The following is a 17,390-nucleotide window of genomic DNA, read 5'->3' as shown; positions in this document are numbered from 1 at the left end:
GAAACAGAAGACAAATGATAATCTAGGCAAACTGTGCCTACACCAGGTGGAAGCCTGGGGGGGGGGGGGGAAAGGCTGTTGACTTGGGCTAGGAGTGCAATCCTTCTAAATGTTCCCTGGGGATGAAACAGAACTGAAGTTAAACCCTCTTGCTCAGCAATATAAAGCAAACATAGAAAAGCACATAAGTAGGTTTGATTGCTCCAAATTTGAAAATGTATTTCACTCCTGTAGGCGTTAAATGGTGGCATTTGAATAAGAGCAAATCTGGATTACTAAAGGTCTCAACTAAATATTTTTCTTTCCTCGTCAGGAAAGTTTAATCTGCAAGCTATTAATTTTTTTAATAAATGTTAAATAAACTTTTTTTTTTACTTAAAGCATATTGTAAAATAGTAATCATTGTGACCTCAGACAAGTTTGCAAAAAGCTTCTGTTTAAAAAAAAAAGTGTTTGCATTTTATCTAATTTGAAGTCGATGGATAAACAGAAAGAAACACATTCAAACCGCATTTTGCAGGAGGTGCAAAGTCACCGAATTCATTAAATGTTCATTAACAATCATTAAATACCCCTTCTAGAATATTCATCACGATCAAGAATGTGTACCAATAGTTGGAAATTTTACCTCTAGATAGATTATAGAGATTATAATAGGTTTTTCTTACATGTCTGATCCGAATATACTGATATGAATGAAGACCTCTATTAGCTCAAGTGACTTGTTAACAGAAATTATATTTGGGATCATTCTCTAGTCCTGCATCGCCACAACAGTTTCACGGAAGTTTGATAAGGCTAGCTGGTAGGGCATACTCAATATCACAAGTAGCATGAAGAAGTAGCTCTCAGGTTTTTGATGAAGCAGAATGATCATGAAGGAGTAGATCTCGGTCAACCGGGACATCTTATTTTGTTTAGTAGTATTGGATCCAAAATATTGCGAACAGCTGTACTGCATATGCAAAAGGTGTCAACTACTTTAGAGATAAAAAATCTTTTTGTTGTTGTTGTTCCTAATTTGCACTGGAAAAAAGCAATGCCTCACTGAGGAAAATCTTGCATAACAAAAATCAGTTGGACCATGTTCAGCCTGGGGACTGCTACCACTTCTGGGAATCACTACTGTAAATTTTCAGTCCTACTTCACAGTTTTTTCATATATGTCCATAATTAATATACCTTCACGTGGCTCCCAGGCTGTCGCCTTGTAGGACCATCAAGAAAACAGACCGATTACACCCCATTGGGTTTGATGCCATGTTTCTTCATACAGTCATTCATCTCCTGCCATGGTAGTCATTGACTGGCGAAACATCAAAAAGCATCTCTTCCTCCAGAAATGAAAAAAATGAACAGATCTAATATTGTTCGTATGTAGCGCTAACGTTGTCAGAGCCCTTCTTGTTTTCAACCTGAAATAGAGCATGCATTACACAGTACATGCGATGGCCTAATCACAAGTCTGTTCTGTTAATGACAGACTAAATATGAAAGAGTCCAAAGATTTTCTGGCCCAAGAAGGCAAGAAAGAGAGGGAGCTGTAGCAGATAGACTTTGAGAAATCTTTGATTTAATAATCCTCTCTTTTGAAAGGTAAAGGCCCAAGATTTCTACTTTTAACTTTATTAACATTCTCTTTTAACACACTTCCTTTTGTAATGATAACAAAACATACATGCATTGTTTATGATCTGATCTAATACTGTTTTAAACAAGAACATTAATAAAGCATGAGTCATGTTGCAGGTAAGAAAAAAATGAGAGGAATTGCAGGAACGAATGCCCAGTCAGAAAACCGTGGCTCTTCAATGCAAAAATATTTATTGTGTGATGCCAATAAATGAATCACAGGAACTGACCCTTTAGTTCTTTACCAAAGTCCATAGAAGAGGAATGAGATTCAGAGTAGACGCATATTATATGTGGGACTCTGCATCTACTTATATAACAAATATATATATATATATATAAAATATGTTGTTCCTCATAATGATTTGAAGAATTGAATACACGTCAATAAATTGATTACAGTGCAACGAATGACTTACAAACTAATAAATTGCCATTTGATTGTATGGTCGATAGAACATTTAAAGAGAGGATATCTAAGCAGTAGGTGCCATGATACAGGCACACCTGTGAGAGCAGCATCCCCTAGCTAGGGTTTTGAAATCCATGGTGACAGACTCCAGGGTATGTAGGTGGAGCAAGGGGGAGAGAGGAATAGGAAGAGAAGGTAGCCAAGAAACCTTTGAACTTACTCTCATCGTTTTTATAGCCCTAGCTAATAGAAGGAGTCACCACCAGCACCAGTACAGAAGAACCAGTAAGAGGAAAGCAGGCAGTAGAAAGGAAGAAGGGCGTGCATCAAGAAGGAATAGATTATTATTATTATTTTTATGCACAGGTCCATCAAAACCTGGCAGCCTGCAGCGATGGGAAAGAGACATAATATGATAAAGCTTGGTAACCAGCATGTGTGATTGAACAAACCAATGAAGAGATAACATTTGAAAGCTTTACAGCTTGGAAAGCTGTTAGCAAGCTGGTGTCCCCTTCATCATTTTTAATTTTACTTTTACTGCCCTTCATTTGCTTTGACGGGTTGATGTTGCCATGGTGCAGTTGAAATTCTCATAAAAGTGCTGTTACCCTTTCAAGATGGCTATTTTTTCCTAGGGTTTATACCACATTTTATAGTTATGTCAGAAGGTTTACTTGGTTTATTAATTCTCCAAGCTCTGATATTGCTCTGAAGACTCTGGGTTGCAGTTCGGCTTTTGCCTTTTAATTTGTGAGATTTAACAAGCACTACATCAGTGTGTTATATCCCTCCATAATTTAAAATGTATTCTTTTGTTAATCAGGTTACATAAAATTTCAGCCTGTCCCTCAACTCTTTGATCTTTCGTTTCATTTTAAAAAAAAAAAGATCTGTATACAGCTATTTGGTTCCTTTTCATACTAACCCCCCAACTTGTAAATGGTTTATCTGGTGTAGGAAAATAATTTTAAAATATGTTTTTATTCCATATGAAATAACATCTCAAGTATTCATAGAGATACTCTTACGCTCACAGTGGAAGTCAATTCATGTCAGATGCGAATTGGTCCCGCGGTGTTTTTGCAGTCACAACTAATTTCCCTTTTGCTTGCTCTGTAGCGATTCAAGTTAAGGATATATGGAGTGAAACGCTTGTCAGCAGCGGTGCGAGTTAAACTTTGTTGGAAGATGTTTCTTTTAAAACCAAAGTACACGTTTTGATAAACTTGAAAGGCCGCTAGTCATTAAGAAATGTGTTATATGACCCCTACTCAGTGTGAACAATAGCCTAACTTCACAACTTGAGTAGGACTTTGGGGAACGGATGGGTAGAAAGGACAAGAGGAGAGTGAAGTATGACTCGGTATGAAAAAAAGAGGTCAGAGCCGGGCCCTGCTACGTTAAATTCTAGAAAAGTAGTTCATGAAGGATAAGTCCTGTAAAGGCAGCTGGTAAGATTTATTCGTTTGCTAACATTTCCAATATTGTTTTGGAAGAAAAAGGGAAGTTAATAAGTGAAGCATAGCTGGCTTTCGTAGCGATACCAGTGTTAGGGGAAGGATGGAAAGTTTCAGACACAACTTTATTGACTTAGTATTTAACCCTTTCAGCAGAATTAAAACCAAAAATTAGAAGCTCAGATTTTGCTGTCTCTTCCAAAAAGCCCTCCAGGAAGGCTCTGAAAAAGATATTAAGCGGTGCGATTAAAGGCAGCACGAACTAATCCAGAGATGAAGTCAAGTTGCATTTGGACATAATATTTGAATGATCACAGTTTTTGAGTTTCTCAAACCTGGTTTAGTCCAAATTTTGGCACTAAAATAAAAAGAAATAAGCAAACAATTTAAATGTGAAATAAAAGTCAACAAGCAAACATAGGAAGACCCAGAATCAGTCCTACAAGGAAGTACTGGAAACATCAGTTCTTGTGAGCAAGTCCTTTGGCAAAACAATATGTTGAAGAGCAACGGTTAGGTATAACTTCACGATACTTTGGGCAAAACCTACAGAAAATCTCGGATATCTACACCTCCGGAGACACAAACCATATGGAATGCATAGTCTAGCTCTAACGGGAACAGCTATTATTAGTGTCTTCCACAGCTTTGCTTTTATTTCCCTCCACGTACCTCTTTTATGCTGTAGAGTACCAACTGGTACAGTCGTTTATATTTATGCATAGCACAAGGACTGTTTCCTCACGTATGACAGAGTTATATCCTCTAAGTGACAGGAGAACTCAGCTAGTTTTTCTGGATTTAGTACGCACTGAAAATTAGGTTCGCCCCTAATTTAAATGTTGCATATTCAAAACCCTGGAATTTAGAAGAAAGCTTGTCTTTGGAAAACAAAAGGTAAGAAAATTTCATCTAGTTATCCCAGTCATCCAGCTATAGATCCAGACAGGTCATCTGAATAAGGAACACGTATTTGTTCCTATTTGCATCTGTAAGTTAGGAAGGAACGTAAGGGAAGCGGAAAAACAGACGGTCTCGATACAGAAGTATTACAGCATCAGGCGGTGATGCGTTTTTTCCTCCTAAGTTAATAGGTTTGTTCCCATCACCCTCGCCAGAGTACCGTGCAGCTCTATGTCATTATGTTATTTTAGTTGAATGACAATGTAAATGTCATCATAATCGCGATCTACCCCTAAAGCTGTATCATTTCATTTTGGTCTCTTGTTAAATACTTTCATCCCTAATTGCCTTTTCCTTCAATGAGAAGACTTACAATGACAACTACAGCATAGCTGAAAAACAATTAATCGTATCAGTCAGACTCTCATAATGGAGCACCTTAATAAGAGCAAGTTCTGTACTTCCTGAAGGAACAAGATAAATTAGGTTCGTAGTCTATTATTTGAACAAGAGTATCTGACTTATGGCAAATCTATCTGAAAGAGTATTGTAGAATAGTATTTTATCTTTAAGAAATGCGTTTTCTAAAAGTAAGATATTTACTTCTGTTGCAGTAAAGGATTTAAACGGAAGAATTTCTCTCTAATGTTTGTCGAATCATACTAGAATGATGAGGTAGAAGAGAGCCATACATCAAACAACCAGCGTGAAAAACTTAGCATTGTATTTTATTTCGAGAGGGGAGGCTGAGAGCAGAATGCCCAAGGGTTTTGCCAAGAGCCAACTCTCTCTTCCTTATTTACCAAGCTATATATACCACGAAGAAGGTGACAGCACGCTCTTAAACTTTTTCTACCGCTGAAATTTACAGAGGCGCGAGTTTACTGTTTCTTTTGCAAAGAACATCAGAATGTCGGTGCCAAAGACTGCATTTCTCCAGCTTTGTATAACAGCTATAACGTAAAGAGAAGGAAGGCAGGTTTCTTTCTGTAGCTGTCCCATCCGTTTGACCTCTCTGTCAAGTAGAGGGCCAGCAACGAATGAAATGAGAACTCTGGCATTCTTCCCAGTCGTGTCTTTTGGTCTTTCTTCCTCTGCAGTAATGACTAGTGGCAAGTATCACAGGAAGGACTTACTGTGGTGGCCGTTTTCTAATGAGGTGTCCTCTATATTAAGCATTAAACTGACACTGAGGACTCATTTTCTGAGTGTCTGTGAGACATCATCAAAGAATTACTGTGTTTTACTGGAGGAGAGTCCGACTTGCAGTGTAACATCTGAGAAATGCTATACCATGCTGAAATTTTCTATACGAGTTCCTTGGGTTTAGCTCAAATAACACAGTCAGATTTGATCTTCCCATGTAAACACTTGCTCCTAACCTTTACCTGAAGCGTAAAGAGGTTTATGAGTCAGCCAACACTTTATTGATAGTTCCTGATTCCCGAGTCGGATACAGAGAAGATTTGAGGTGGTCGAAGTATCTCTTTATACAAAGTTTCTTAAGGTGTCTTACGGAAGGAGACTTACCATGATTTTTTCACTTCAACATTACTGTTGCCTTCATTTAATTGACTTGGTGTCTTTGGCTGTAATTTTTAACTCCTGTGATGAGCAGGGCTTTTTCAATGATTTAGATATGTTGGGTTAAAAAAAAAAAAAAAAAAAAAGTTTATCAAAAGGATGAAGTTCTCCATTCTTGCTATGTTTTCTACTACTACATCTGGAGACTGAGGAAGAAGAGCAAGGCGGGATGGTAAACCCTAGGTGCAAATGGGCCTACTAGAAGTAGGGTTTCATAGCCATCAAAATGTTAACAGGGGTTGAGTTCAGCGGTGCGGTTTTTCCCCGTCATGGATACAGACTGCCTACCTAACCGGGTGGAGATAACGAACCACATAAGTCCTTCTGGTAAAGCAGCTTTGTTTCAGAGGAGTAGATGTGTTGTTGCAGGCCCTTACAGTGATTTTTGGAAAACCCGCACTAGAAATGATATATGAAGAAGCAAGAAGACTGAGGAAAGCATTTACAGATACTTCTTCCAACATTTAAGAGTACATAGCTACCGGGAGCCTCTCTCCTCTTTCTTGCTTGAATAAGTAAGAGTTCATCTCCTTCCGAAAGACCGGGCTAGATACCATGCTGCAACCACAGCAACAACTGTGGGCTCCGTTTTCTTCCAGTTGCGGAGACAGACCTCAGGCCTAAGGATCTGTAAGTGAAATTAGGAGGGCTGTACATCCATGTATAATTACTGCTATAGTTACAAGATATTTAGCCCTTAAATATATATATATATATAAAATCAAGCCACTTTAGAGACAGGTTTCTTGAGTTGCAAGAAGAATTAAACTCCTTCCCTTTTTGAGACTTCAGATTCATACATGGCAATCATCCTTCTAGGATTCCTTTGTGCCTTGAGGGCTTCACGGGTCAATCTGTCAGTCTTCTGTGCATGTCCCGCTAGTTCAGATGGCAACAACCAGCGTCTCCTTCAGCATGTGGGCGCTTCATCACATAGGACTCTACCATAATTCATTATAGTAAGGTCACGTTTCTGGCCTCTAAAGATGTATTTTTAACAACCAAGATCTCAGCTGAAGTTCTGGACTGTCCCATGTCCCGGGGAGACAGACACATTTAGTCTATACAAAGTAAATGTAAGGTTTGGAGTGAAAACTGGCTTTCTGAACAGATGAAAGACAATTTGATGCCTGTTGCATTGCAGCAGCAGGAGTGATAGTACTAAAATTAACTCAGCCATTAGATGTATTATGGTCTGCAGTTACAATAACGAGTCGGTCTGTAAGGTATGTGGCAAGTTTCATGGAAAACCCTCCCGAATATGCCAGTAAACATTTTCCCAGATGCAAGAAAGATCTCCATAAAGATCACATCCCAGTGTTTAGCACTTTGAGACATTTATCATTGACACAACAGTAGGACTACTACTCCTACCAGTTTTTTATGAAGTTTACTGGTTTTAATAGAGATCCTTTCCACGATGTGGAAGCGGTCCCGCAATTCCTTACAATTTTGAATAAGTATTGATACTTTTAGAGCAGCTTCTTTCTCGTAAGGGACCGAGAGGTGTGTTGTTTCAGTGTTTGCATAGAGACAAGTCTGGCGGTTCCGTGAGGTGGTTGACACAACGTTACATCTGCAATTGAATATTTTACAAAGATAAGACTTCTACTGATATCCAATAATATGATGAAACACAAAAGAAAACATGGTGTCACGGGGAACAGAGGTGATATTATTTCTGGAAAAAATACTCTCAGGAAAAAACATCACAAGCGTTGATTTTCCAACCAGAAATTTACAAAACATCGTATTTTCCATATTGGTAGTATAGACCTCATCTTACACGCAAATAGCATCCTGCGGACCTCACCGATAGTAATCGAATGCCTTTCTGTCGTAAATGGCAAGATCAGGACCGCAGCGATCGCAGCAACAGTTGAACATGGTGTCAGGTCTGCTAGAGCTATTCTTCTCTTATTCCTATCCTAATCTGTGCAGAGGCTAATATAGGGGGCCTCTGATCTAGAGGCAAATGCTGCAAATAGTAATACTAGGTCGTTTTTGCTTGTTTGCCTAAGATATGTGTTTCTCTGGGTTAGGGACAATCAGTATTCAGAGGTACGAATGTTTGTTTAGCGCTATTTTGCTAGGCCGCTCTAAATGGAGGAAAGGTTTGCCAGATGGTTCGTACAAGGAAGTTGTACTGTTTCATTTCTGAATCCAAAGTTGTCAAACTTCTGAATCCTGGGAATAACAATTTTCCTCTCGGCTTTTCCTCCTCAGCTTTTCTTGTATTTTGAAGCGTAAACGCAAGGCTTTATATCCCATGTTTCCTAAGATCGGAGGTTTGGGGATCCTAGGAGCATGTTTCCAGTGAAGACTTTTTTTCTGGAAGAACTTTATCACGAGCAGCTGGGTGGACTCTGGTGCAGCTGAAATGTCTGATACCAAGGCAAATGACATTGCTTGAAAATGATGGCTATGAAATGTGAGTACACTGCAAATCACTCGGCTGCAGAGTCTCAGAATAAGAGCACTGCAGAGCTGATGTATGGACCAATGTTGCCATTTAATGTGGTTTCCCAGCAAACCTTTCATAAAATTCATGACTGTAGCTGACCTCTGTTACTCTGTCCCACTCAGGGGAAAAAAAAAAAAAAAAAAAAAAAGCTGTAACACAGCTCTCTAAGGCAGTGCACTGAATAGCGATGTGTGATGTGAAGCAAGGTGAGAGGAATCCTGTTTGCTTCACCACAGACACTAGAGGTAAGCCTGTAGTCAAACAGTTGATTAAATGTCACAGCATATTCGACAGCCTTCCAGACTGACGAGGTTCTCTGCTGACCATGTTCAAAGCAGGAGTCCGATTCAAATCCCATTACCACCACCTCCGTTGCCTGTGAAAAGTCCAAAATGGCTTTACGGCTATTAAAATAAAAGCAGAATCCACAGTCGCCTGCCATCAGGAAACATACAGCTTCTTTATATTAGTATTACCACAAAATATGAGACACGATGCCACTTACAGTGTTTTGCTCTCGTATTAGGTATAGGTTTTCGGCATCTGGCTTACACGTAGCTGTGAGCGCCGATGTTTCCTGAAAGTAGCAGTTCCTGTCCATCCTAGAAAGTCTTAGCTTCTAGTGTTAAAACCGGTGTACTATTTTTCACGTTCACCATATCCGAAGGACAAGGGACAGTTGCCAGTGTTATATATTAAGTAAACGAATGCCACAGCAAGCTGAATCAGAGAGGCTAAAGGACTAGCTGACATAGTCGTGTCCGACTCGCTTCCAGAGAGAGAAAAGGATTGGAGGTGTGTGGGGGTATATAGCCTGAGGTGCTCAGGTACCATAATTACATGGAAAAAGGCAAAGAGCGTCTAGACAGATACGTGACACATTTAAAAGGGAAGGGAGATGGACAGTGAAGAAGCACTTGATTTCCTCCTCCCTCTGTGCACAAGGTAAAAACCAAATCCAACTCCCATTTCTACTTCCCTGCGTTTCAAGTTCCCACTTTCCTCAGGGAACCTGTTTAAACTATGAGAGGTGAGAAGGTGTAGTCTTTCACATTGTAAAATGATTCACTTAGTTTGTAGAAAGCGACTTGACGCAAAGGAAAGATATCAGCTACAAGTGCACACTTGAGTTGCTATCACCCAGTAAAAATATGTGAGCTCTTCCATTCCTTCAGATCATAGTACTAAACAAATATGTGCCTAATGCAAGTGTCCATGTGTTAGTCTATATCTACCCGATGAAAATAATTGGTGAATACAAATGGAGTATTCAAATGGTGAATACAAATACTACATGGTTCATAATCGTGTGCGATTTTGATACCCACACCATCAGTAGAGCATGCCATGGTATATTGGCTTCTCTAGGAAGGCGATGTATTAGTCCCTAATGTCTGTGGCACAGGTGAGAGCAATTGGTTTCTTCTCCGTAACTCCACATTCTCTCTTCCAGTGTGTGTGTGTAAAAAATGAGGGAGGGCAGAAAGATGTAGAAAAGATCGTGCTTCCTGAGAGGAAAGGAATATCCCTTGTTCTAAGGCTGTAATAATTAGGGAATGTCACAGGGTTTGCCTACCGAACAACGCGCCTGAAGTTTTTGCAGGTCAGCTACCAAAACCATTCTCTGTGGTAGTGATATGATAATACATGGTGGCAGCTGCATGTCAGACCTTCCACAGCTCCATCCCAGTCATAGCTCAAACAAGCTGTACATACAGTAATACAGTGCAATAGAGTAAAAAATTTACAATATAATTAATCTGTGTTATTCCAGTTCTCTCTGGACTATACAGTACCTGACCTGACTGTTCTTTTATTTACTCCATAGTTATTCTCGTTTTGTAGCTATTTTCTTTAGCTTGCAGCTCTACGGTCAGTCTAAGGACAAGATGTTCCTTCCAGAGATTAGTTGCAAGCAGTAACAAGCGAGCTGCGTAAATGTCTCTTTTCTTTTGCGTTGTTCCGAAAACCCAGAATGAGGGGGAAAAAAAAAAGTCTCCTTCAGCTCAGGATTTAGGTCGTAAATTAAGATTTTTGAGGTTGATGTTATTCTTTTGATGTCTGTGAGTAATTACAGTAGAAGAGTTGCAAGGCGAGCCAACCCACACCCATGCAAGTTGTAATTCTCTAGGTTGAGAGTGTTTTTGAAGTCACTAAAATGCAAGAGCCAGATATTTTTTAATTTTTCAAGATTTTAGTATTTCAATAAGTTTGTTTTTTTTTTGAGTTTTAAAAAATTTGATTCATAAACAATGGTAGGGATCGCGCATCCCACCGGCATCATCTGTCCCATGCCAGGACGTTTAATCTAGGCATAAGTTACAGCTACAGTTGTAAATACCTCTTCCATGAGGACAGAAGAGGTTAACATTTAACCAGCACGATCAAGTAATAGAAAATGAAATGGTAGTAATTCCATGCTCAGTTCCTCTGTTTCTTTCTTCTTCTGGACAATATAAATGTGCTGGCGGTACTAAATGCCTTCATTCATAAGCGAGTACAAAAAGATTAGTCTCTAATTATTTCTGGCACATGTCCTTTAAATTCAAAGTCTGTAAATCACGTCGGGCAAAGGGTAATATGTCTTAACAGGTTACACCTCCTGAAGGATTTGGTGATTGACATCAAAATTGTTTCCCCTCCCTCTCCTCTGACTGACAGAATGGCAGGTGCAAAGCAATGGCAGCGTGCTCTAATAATGTGTCAAAAGACCTTAAATCAAGACTAATGCGTCTTCAAGGATAAGCTCCCAAATGTCTGTACGGCACAAAATGCAACTGTAGGGCAGGTTCATCCTGGGACTAGTATATCTTTGCATTCTCCAAAGGCGCTTTTTAGTTAGGACTCTGGGAAGATTACATGGCAGAAGTTTTGGAAGTATTTCTCCTTACAAAGTCATCATCGGGAGACAAAACGTTTCTATGCTTACTACTCTAAAGAGAAGGAACCGCTCACTTACATCTAGTGGATTCTTTGCACAGCGATCCTTTAGGTAAAGTGTAATCCGGAACCTGAAATAGATAAAAATATACTTGGTTCAGCAACTACCAATGGTCACGCCTTAGAACAAAGCTCAACATGTAACGCTGGAAAAAGCATATGATGGTAAGCATAAATAAGGGTGAACACCGCAGAGAGAGATTCGTATAAGGCATCTCCGAGGCACAGAAATTTGTGACCTACAGAGAAAGCGAACGCAGAGTCAAAAGGATGACAGGTCCATGTTATTTTACAGAGCAGGTCTCTATATAAAGCCACTGTGTATTTGTACAAAGAGACCATTTATGGCATGCATAAATGTAAAGTATTGAATGAAATAGCAAAGCAGCCGTTGAAGTCCAGTCAAATGAAAAAACAGACTGTGTATGGAGTCCAGCAATGGCATGAATTCTGTCCAAGAGTAGATGGACATTATCCGAACCCCGCGAAGGTTCGGACCGGGGCCTTGTTTCTCACTTCCCATTTTTGAGGGAAGTTGAGGGGAGGAATCAAGAGTACCAAATGCAGGGATTTTTTGTGTACAAAACGCAGAATGCTTTTATGTGTTGTTACAATGTCTCTCAAGACAAGAGATGTTGTATTTGTTACACAGGTTTAGTCAGAATATTATGAATTTTAATGAGGAAAAAACGGCAGTCCCGTTGATTATACCTCTTCTTCGGAAAGCAATTTTTGTGCATTAAAATGGTAGGGCATTTTAAGATAATCATTATCCAGAGAACCTCATGCCGAAAATTTGTAGAAAACCTGGAATTGGATATTGGCATGGTCAATGTAAGTAAAAGCTTGTCTATAATAAAAAATATATATAAATGCAAATGCATATATAGTATTTATATGTGCAAAGAAATGGGCAAATCATTTTAGGATAGGTACGAGGTACGGGCATGGGAAGACAGGGATTTTTCCCTTTAAATTTACTGTTCAGCATTCGCACAAGGTGCTAAGAACGGACGGAAAAGCATCTGTGTTTCACAAATGGCGTGATGGTCGATAGTGAAATGTTTTGGCCAGCACAATCTAGTCGGTATCGAATGTTCTAGTAATACCGTGTCAATGTGGACAGCATACCAAGGGTAAAATAGAAACTCTGATAACAAACAGCAACAAAGGCTAATTATTTCTTTGGCCTTAGACAACACGACCATGGGTAAAAGGCAAGCCATCCTGGCAGGACTGGTGGGATAAACTTCCAGTAATTCTTCCTGACCTGTGAGAAAATAGAGGTTTTAGGCCATCAGGGCTCCCCAAATAAATTAAACTAAAGGTAAAACAATTTAAGAGCTTTGTGTAATGTTTATGTGCAGCGTCTTGTTTCATGCTCAGTCTGCCCGGCAGCAATGAGCCTGGGCGAGAGATGCTGGAGGGCAGTTCTTTATGGAAAAATCCAAGGAATGTTTTGCCTCCATAGAGACAGCACTCTTTAAGGGTGTTTCCCAAAACATCTGTTTGGGTATCTTTTAGTCCTCAGCAATAGGATGACAGACACTGGGAAGAAGGAAGGACTCACACAATACTGCAGTCCAGGCCAGGAAAAAAAATACAGAACACCGTATTGCACAGCACTCTATGGTTTCTGGACATGCCCAGTCTGAACAGCAGCTCCAACTTCCCAAGTTGGTACTTACTCCCAAGGAAGCGGGTATGAAGAAGTTACAAGAGACGGCAGGGCAATTCAAAACAATAACACAAAACAAGCTAAACACAGCTAAAGTGAACTAAGTTAAAGGGAAAAGGAGAAGGAAAGGAAAAGGGAAAGGAAAAGGCAAGGCAAGGCAGTCTCTATATGTCATAATTGTAGGTCAGCTAAAGGAAAAAAAAATACCCAAAGAAAATCTTGCTGTCTGGCTGACAGTGAAGCAATAATCATGAGAACTTTGCAGAAACAGTCTACCCACCTTTTTGAGCGCAGCTGGGAGCCATTTCTTTACCTCTGCAAACCACAGTATCCCATGACCTACCTTCACAGAAGCATTATGGCCTCCCGGCCCGTAATCCCGTTCTAGGATCAAAATCCGGTTCACGTAATTGCTGCACTGTTTTTTCAAGGTAAACCGCTCAGATATGCATAAAATCAATGATCGTCAATGCCAGAGGCACATAAAACAAAGTACACTGACATATAGTCAGTAATTGGCATTATATGCTGTTTAAATGAAGATATACGGCTAACGGCTGCGGACAAAAGTTTCATGTTTGCAAGCCAAACACCTAACCTGAGAAAGAAGTTAGGATTTTTTTTTTCTTGGATTAGCAGTAATATTTAGGGAAAAAAAAATTTTAAAAAGTTGAAATAATGGGTCTTTCTTTGTCTCCAAAGCAGCATTTTTGTGGTGGTTGTTAGCGCCATTTGATGCGAGCTGACTAATTTGTCAGATTGTCTATATTTTAGATAAAACGCTACAGAAATGCACACTATGATCAAGTCGTAACCTTCCACCCACTCAGCCTTTTCAGGAAACATTTCCTTTGGAAAAGTTGGTAAAATACGACAATACTCCTAAAACTCATTTTTCCCTTTGAAGCTTTACTTAACCTTTAGGCAATAAAGTTAATCACTGAAGTGAGAAATTGAGCCTTTTAATAAGGCTTTTAACTACACAACCTAATGGAACTTAATCGAATGGCGTCCCTGCCACTGTGTTAGTTGCATGCGTGTTTATGTATACTGCAAAAGCAAAAGAAATACTGTTCATGCCTAGAGATTTATTGTCCTATGGTAAGTGCAAACCAGGACTGGAATATAAACAGACAATTCTTTCTTTTTAAGAACCACAGTTTGCCGGCTTTCTTCTTTGTGACTAATGACCACCATGAAGAGCTTCACAGCAGTGTGGCCTGTTACCGGAGCCAGAAAATACTTGTTTTTGCCTACAAGGGCAGTCTGTGCATTTTAAGGTATGTTTATCGTTATTTGTCGTGTTTAGCTGTTTGTTTCTTTAAAGACGACTCACATCTCCAACCTCTGACAAGGTTTAACCAGTGCCGAGGCTGCGGCAACAGAAATTTCCTAAATCCAGGCATTTGCGACGCAGTAATTAAATGCCCGCATGCTACTGTCGGCCCCCCTGCCTCCTAATCCCAGTAAATTTTGTGCTTTCTAAAATCAGGCCGTTTCAGATATGAATAAATCTATATGTTAAACCACCCTCTTCCCCACAAATACAAATCTGAATATAAATGTCAGGACCTGTGCACGTGTCTAGTCGTTATACGAGAGCATTCTGCCTATCCGGAGAAATGATTTGACTGCTCTGTATCGCATTAGACCACTGTCATTAACGACAGAGGTGTCATTTTGATGTGATCTGCGAGGCAGTAGAAGCTTTGAAGGTGAAAGATAGAACAGTCATGGATAAATTGTGCTCTGAGTATGCTGCTATCGCACCATTATCGCTCGCAATTATTTCACCGAGCGACACTTCTGATAAAAAGTCATCCGCCTCGCTATGGAAAGAAACTGCAGTTTGCTGAAGCACATGGCAGATCTGTTGATTTTTAGAGCCTGACAAAAAGCTCATTAGTTTTGGCCCGATCATTCCGCACTGATCTTGAGCTCTTTTGCAACGTTCCTCCCTCCTTTTCCCCCTCCGCCCTTTGTTTTCTGTCAGCTTCCTTGTCTGAGATGGCACTTTTGCTTGTATATGTTAGTGTGTCGCTATTTTCTGTCTCCTCCATACCACTTTCCTGGATGTAACCCTTTTTTATGATGTTCCTCACCTCACCCTTAACAGTGCAACGTTTATTCCTCTGTTGGTCTAATGAGGTTGTGGTTTTTTTTCCAACCTTTTTTATTTTAATCTGCCAAACATATGAGATCTACCTTATACATATAAATAGCAGCAGGTCACAGGCAATGAAATTTCATTGTTACTTTTACATTAGACATCCGATACTGATTTGTTGCTTCAGCCAAGCTCCACGGGTTGAGAACTACACCTAAGTAGAGTGATATCGTGGGCCTCCACCCAAAAGCGAAAGCTTCAAACAAGGGGAAGCATGTAGAGAAGATAAATTCCCTCTGGAATGTGTTTATATTGACTCATTTCCTTGGACGCTGATGTGTCTCCGATGGGGAAAAGGGGACAGCAGAAAGCGAAAGAATCCCTTAAGTCAACCGTGCGATCAAGAAAAAGGTAAACAAAGTTACATACCTAAGCGTTTAGGGTGAAAGGGCAAGACAAAAGGTCCATAATTCATCATCAGATGTTTCTTTTCTGACTAAGCAAACAAACAAAAAACAAATGAAATAATGAAGACGGTGGTCGTAGAGCAACAGAACAAATATGTTGAGAGATATTATGAAAATGAGATAATATGAAAGGAGAAAACTGTAAAGATCATGGAAAGCAAACAGCTTTGGAGCGTGCTATGCAAGATTTGGAGAAAGCAACGGGTCAGTTTCCAGCAACGTGAGTTTTACCAGGATTGTGCTACTCATTCTGGGGGGTTAAAATAATCAAAGTCTAACAGACAGTATTATTTTTGCTTTAAATTAATGGCCTCAGTCTAGTCCTTATAATTATGTCTATGCAGCATTTATTATCAGGGGACAGGAGATATAACCGGCGGGAGAGTCTGTCCCGATACGAATAGGCCCGTAGGTCAGAGGTGTAGTAACGAGAGAATTGCAGGAGGACGATGAGTGGATCCCACAGCCTCCAACAGCATGAACGTGATTATGAGAGACCCTATAGAACCGAAAAAAATAATTAGCTGATAACTATGCAAATTGTACCGTGGATACAGCCGTCATTGTGAGTGCAAACACTTTTACAGCTTGTGGGCTTTTTTCGGATGGGAGGAGGAAACCGCACCGCAGCTTGGGCCACATATAAACTCTCTGGTGGTCACTGTGCAGCGCACCACAACGTTTTAGAGGGACAATGGGAATAAAGTTTATATCCATGTCTTCCAGGACTCATATCTGCTGTAGCTTGAGGCGTAAAAGATGCTTGTTTGTAGAGGGTTTCTCTGATCCGTATTCCTCAAGAGTATCTTAGGAGTCGAAAATAATACAAGTAATAAACAGCATGACATACAATGTACTGTTAAGCATTTTAGGGGACAAAACCGAGAATGTTTAGCTACTAGAATGTAGCATTATTTGCATTAGGAAAGCATGCAGTAGGTAGGCACGGCATATCACGACCCTTTGCCTTCTGAAATGGACCTCTAGGTGTATCTTGGATTTTCCTAATAAAGATTAATATAAAGCATAGTTTATAACAAGTATAGATTTTCACATCTGTGTTATAGACAGTTTTGACTTGCCTCTTGCAAGCAAAGGACATGAGAATGAGAAATGACTTGAAGAAAGGATGTAAGTGAGAAGGGACAATAATCCTTAAAGCTTCTGCACGCAGTAGGCAGTAGGTTTCAATCTGGGCAGAGCGCTCGCTTTTCACCGAGATTTGAGACGTCAAAGAAGCATTACAAGGCCCCGCCTGCTGATTTCCCTAAAAAACTCTCTGCAGTCATTCAAGGTTGCATTAACAGAACTGTTTCTTGAAAGTCCAGCTACAGCAAATTGATTTGAATGACTGTAGGAAGTGTCATCGCTCGGAACTATGATCTTCCCTGCAAAATCTTTGGACAGAGTCCAAGCACGAGAAAGCATCCGCAGAACCTAAAGTTACGAAACAATGTATCCTCGCAGAAACCGATCCAACACTGTAGGGAAAGGGGGAATGCCGAATCAATCAGCGATTTTAAAGGGGTTTCTTTGTCACGCGTACCGTCCACACAAACAGCCTAGTTACCCCACTACCAAAATCTATGCGGCTCCAAATCCCATCCTCTATTAAACCTTCCTAGCTATAATTGTCTCCACACCTAAGCATCAATTCTTTGTCTCGTTGCAGGTTCCCTAGTTCAGTCCAGGAGTCGTTTAATAATTAGAATAGAATCTGTCAAATTCTGTTTCTCAGAAAGC

General features: G+C 39.9%; 1 long non-coding RNA gene across 3 annotated transcripts in view; it reads left to right on the top strand.

Annotated features, from left to right (window-relative positions):
• Nucleotides 1–17,075, top strand: part of LOC106032924 (uncharacterized) — a 62,184-nt gene extending 45,109 nt beyond the window's left edge. For 2 of the 3 annotated variants that reach the window (XR_010832837.1, XR_007161899.2), the window contains exons 4-6: nt 8,218–8,422; nt 14,226–14,353; nt 15,341–17,075. This is a non-coding gene — a long non-coding RNA (uncharacterized lncRNA). The remainder of the gene's footprint in view (nt 1–8,217; nt 8,423–14,225; nt 14,354–15,340) is intronic. The other variant, XR_010832838.1, reaches the window with a different exon arrangement.
• Nucleotides 17,076–17,390: the final 315 nt, after the last annotated feature.

Source organism: Anser cygnoides, chromosome 7 (genome assembly GCF_040182565.1).
Source record: "Anser cygnoides isolate HZ-2024a breed goose chromosome 7, Taihu_goose_T2T_genome, whole genome shotgun sequence".
NCBI lineage: Eukaryota > Metazoa > Chordata > Aves > Anseriformes > Anatidae > Anser > Anser cygnoides.
The sequence above is the reverse complement of the archived record's forward strand: the minus strand, read 5'-3'. Positions and strand labels throughout refer to the sequence as shown.